This window comes from Harmonia axyridis, chromosome 1 (assembly GCF_914767665.1).
Source record: "Harmonia axyridis chromosome 1, icHarAxyr1.1, whole genome shotgun sequence".
Taxonomy (NCBI): Eukaryota; Metazoa; Arthropoda; class Insecta; order Coleoptera; family Coccinellidae; genus Harmonia; species Harmonia axyridis.
The window spans coordinates 56,061,494-56,066,509 of record NC_059501.1 but is presented as its reverse complement, the minus strand read 5'-3'; the positions used below and the strand labels follow the sequence as shown (position 1 = coordinate 56,066,509).

The 5,016-nt window shown below is 33.3% G+C and overlaps 1 long non-coding RNA gene across 1 annotated transcript; it reads left to right on the top strand.

The window, feature by feature from the left end:
• The first annotated feature begins 1,875 nt into the window (after positions 1–1,875).
• LOC123688107 lies at positions 1,876–4,609 on the top strand. Its single transcript, XR_006749781.1, has 2 exons — positions 1,876–1,964; positions 4,348–4,609. It is a non-coding gene; the product is annotated as an uncharacterized LOC123688107 (long non-coding RNA).
• Positions 4,610–5,016: the final 407 nt, after the last annotated feature.

Sequence of the window (5,016 nt, the reverse complement as noted above, 5' to 3'; positions counted from 1 at the left end):
TGGAAACAACTGACAAATTGATTCAATCGTGTGGATCACTTTGCGCAGTAGTTCTTTTGGAGTATCATTTTTAATTTGGTAAAAAAAAATATAAATGTAAACACTACTTTCCACAGATCTGTGGAAAGTAGTAAGTGTTTACATTTATATTTTTTTACCAAATCAATATGATTTTCCCCCAAGTAAGAACTGAATCAATTAAATAATTATTATTTTCAATTTTGGTGAAAAGTTTTCTTTAGGTGTGTAAAGATCTGTAGTGGTGAAATTTTTTTCTTCATTTGTTCTGAAACGCCTTCTAAATAGGATACTTACTCCAAAAATTAATTGTTCTCATCCATAGTATCATTTGAAACTTCTTGTTGAATAGGATTTCTAGAAAATACGCTGACAAATCGATTAATGAAGGACAGATATTGAAATCTTGAACACCTCCTATTATTATACAGGGTGTTTCCTAAACATGCGGCAAAAATTCAGGGGGTTGTTCCTTGGACTATTCTAAGAATATTTTGTCCTTTGATGATTTTTGAAAAACCTCTTTGTTTCGAAGATACAGGGCGAACAACATTTTTCATATTTTTAAAATTAATAATAGTTTAAATAAAAATGCGTACCGCACTATGTTTACTAAGTAGGTACAATTCATTTTTAAATTTGTTTAACAACATTCCAATTACTAAAAACGGCCAGTTTTTTGACTAAAAATTGCTAATACATCACAAAACGAATTCAAATGAAAACCGTGTTTAATCTGTATTCCTTTACCATCTGCACTTATCAATTTTTAGTCAGAAAACTGGCCGTTTTTAGTAATTGGAATGTTGTTAAACAAATTTAAAAATAAATTGTACCTACTTAGTAAACACAGTACGGTACGCATTTTTATTTAAACTATTATTAATTTTAAAAATATGAAAAATGTTGTTCGCCCTGTATCTTCGAAACAAAGAGGTTTTTCAAAAATCATCAAAGGACAAAATATTCTTAGAATAGTCCAAGGAACAACCCCCTGAATTTTTGCCGCATGTTTAGGAAACACCCTGTATAATCAATGGAATAAAAGAAAAAACTCAACAATTCAAATTCATAATCAACGTCAAATACGCATAAAATATTTCATCAATATTGAATCAATCGTGTTTTCGATCGTTGTATTATGAAGTGGTTTTATTTACGTTTTTTCATGACATGACTCAGACCATTTTAAAACTGTAAGTAATTTTCCGGAATTCGTAAAATTGTTCATTCCCCCATTTCCTAAGGTAATTGAACTTATTGACAACAATGACACAACAATAAATCACATTACATATATTTAATATTGTGTATGGTACAGAGTTATGTGATCTCCAATAGGCGCATGCATGATGTACTAAAGCTCAAAAGCTCCGGACAAATCAGTGCCATTATTATAGAAAATTCATAAAATCTCTTCCAATAGCTACTCGGAAATTAGCTTACGAATTTGGAGATCTTAAATCTTCAATGTAAATAGCAGCCGAACTTGGTTTCTTGCATGATTTGTCTTCAAATTCTCACAGGGTACGATCAATATTGACCTGATTTTCAATTTAGTTACCAACCCACAACCTATCTGAAATGGATGTTTTCTACACAGAATTCCCCATCCCCAAAAACTATGTAATTACAACTACAATCAGGAGGGTATACTGCAATTTTTAAATGTAATGCAATTTGTAAATGTATTCAGTTTGAGAAAAATTCTTAATTGCCTACCGGCTAATTATCCTTCCCATAAAGACTAATTTCGGTAATTATTTTCTTAGGTAGTTAAAAATGATAATGATGTAAATAGCCTGATATTTGAAACTTGAATAGTATATAAATATTCTGATAATGTATAGTATAAAATATAGGTGCAAGCTAATGACTTCACTCAATATCAGCTATGATTAAACGATTGCTTCGATTTCTTCTCTTTGTCTGTGTTTGTGCTGTTGGTAAGAAGTTTTTCTATATCATTTCGTTACAATATCTGTAACTTCCCTACATTGAACCGGAAATAGTCTCGAACCGTGAAGTTTGACAAGTTCTATTCTGTCCTTCCGTCCAGCTGTAAATAAGATGATTTTAGAGCATTATCCGACTAGGGGCTCCGTAAACATGGCTGCTCCAAATTTTGTTTTTTTCATCATTTCAAAACTACAGATTCAATCGAGATGAAAATTTTCATTTCACTTTGAATAACAATGAGAAGCAAAATTTCATGTTTATCGCGTTATCTAAAGCATAGAAAATTCAAGGAGAAAATCGATAAAAATTTCCAATATATGTTGATATTTTGGTTGTTGATACGAAAAAACAATTTCACGCTGCGTGCAGAATTTCAATCTGATGACATAATGAAAACCATAAAAAACTCTAGAGGAATATTGGAAAACAACTATTTCCGATGACAACAGATTCAATCGGGATGAGATTTCGAATGCATATTTACAATAACAATTTCGAGCTTCCTGTGAAAATCTTGTGTCTATAACATTTTCGGAACCATAAAAAAATCAAGTGGAATATTGAGAAAAGCCTGACAACAAATCACACTGAGTTTTTGCAAGTTTATATGAAATAATAATATAAAGCTTTATGCAAAATTCTGTGTTGATTGCGTCATCAAAATCATAGAAAATCTAAGCAAAATAGAGAAAAAAAAAGAGGAAATCAAAAACCTTGAGTACTCCTTCATTCATGAACCAATTGTGCCCTTGGTCGGTCTATATACAGATCTGGAAGAGCGCATATGGTTCATGAATAAATGGGCATTCAAAAACTCCTCAAAAGGTACAACTTTGATAGGAAACATTTTTAATAGTTTTCATCGTTAATATACTAACTGACAAAGAAACTGCAACACCCAGAAGGAGCTGTTTAAATGTTAAATTATTTTTGGTAAAACAAAGATAGTACCTATAGCAATTATTAAATGATAGAGTCTGGAGAAAAAATCGTGAAGATTTTTTCATGTCAACAATTTTTTTACTTAAATATTGTAGTCGGTTTTTGCAAGCTTTTGAAATCTTACAACAAACTAGCTGTTCGAGGAGATCCAAAGTCGATGCCGAACCGTAAGCACAGAAATTCAACTACTGTTTTGAGATGTTGTCAAGCGTCGTTTGATAATGCCCAATATCGAAGAAGAATAGGCACAGGACGTCGAAGAGTACAAATGAAGTTCAAAATCGACGTCTAAGACTTATGGCCATTAGAGACCGATTTGCGACAACTCGATCTTTGGCTGATGAGTGGTTAGGAGAACAAGGCCATCCTGTTTACCGCCGGATAAGGTCCTTTGGACTGAAGCATTATCCACCTCATCTTATGTTACCTCTGACGGTTGAGCATTGCCGGCAACGATTACAGTGGTGCAGAGAACGTCAACATTGTAATGTGGAATGGCATCACGTCGTCTTTTCTGATGAATCTCGATTCTCCTTGGGTGCACATGATAGCCGAAGAAGGGTTAGACGACGTCGGGGAGAAAGACGTGAACCTCAGTTTGATGTTGAGTGTCATGTACACAGGACAGTAGGCGAAATTGTGACGCTGCTATTGCACATGCAAGTAGGACATCTTTAGTCTTTATTCGAGATGCCCAAATCCCCCGATCTTACGCCCATAGAACATGTTTAGGACATCATGGGCAGAAGGTTTAGAAATTTACTCCAGCCCCCACGTACTCTGAGACATGAAGTATAGGTAGCTTGGGATAGCATCCCTCAAGAAGAAATAGACCGTCTATTGCATCAATGCCGAGACGTGTTAGGGAGTATAAAGATAATTGCGGTGGACAAACACGTTACTAACAAATATATGGAAAAAAATTGTAAACCGTTTTTCATCCAAATTTCGGTTATTTACTCCTTAAATTAAAATCTAAGCAGCTCCTTGTATTACAGTTTCTTTGTCAGTAAGTATAATAAAGGTGTAGAAATCAAGGGAAATTATTCTGACTATGAACACCAAATTTTAAGTAAAGTCTGTAAAATATGTTCTTTGCTGACGGATAATTAATTCGAAAGTTACAGTAATTATTGTGCTCCAATATGTCCAATATTGTTCGAATAAGTCATACTCGCCAAGGTTAAATATCTAGACGAAATGAAATATTGAGGTAACTCAAGAAGATTTGATATATTGAATGTTTAAATTCAAAAGCTTTTGAGAAATTAGAGAGGAGAATAAAAAACTTCAAATAAATCTGCAGCAGATATCTATTTATTTTCCACAAATTTCCACTTACCTACATAGAAAATCGAGTATGTCAGATTTTGTAGATCTTCAATGGATTGAATGAGTTTTTGTTGCTCTATTGATATTCTCTTGCAGTGGCTTCCTTGGATTGTCTATCATGTACAAGTAAAGAAGTATGCAGAGATGCTCCGACTACCAACTGTACTTCCGAGAAAAATTATTGTATATCATTAGTGGTGGTAGGTACTTATTTCAGAGGATGCTACGATAATACTGAGGACTGTGAAATGTATAAGCAAGAGGAAGGGACCATTTGTACCACATGCGATACTGATAATTGTAATACGGAAAGTTTTGATTGATACATCATGTAAATAATAAAAATAATGATCAAAATAAATCATTATTTCATCATTTACCTTTTGGTTCTCAACAACAGCATGATTAAGTACTTACAAAAAGAATAACTGTCTCCTTTCAAGCTCTTCGCCTTCAAATCAAGTTTTCAAGTATTTATTTATAAAATCTCGGGTTTTGCATCCTGTGTTTTTGTGGATTCATCATTATCATCATTCACAATTCTTCTTCTTCGTGGGATCACTTCCATCTACGTGGAGCTCTTGTCAAGCCAAACTCTCAAGTTGACAAGCCAGGAGATTCATATCTTGCTAGGTTCCCGTTTGATTTTAAAGTTCGCCATTGATCTCTATCAATGTTGGATGTCGAACACAATAATAAATATTTTTTAATGCAATTCTTTCCGTTATTTTCTAAAATAGTAAATTGTGCAACAAGTGGGGAAAG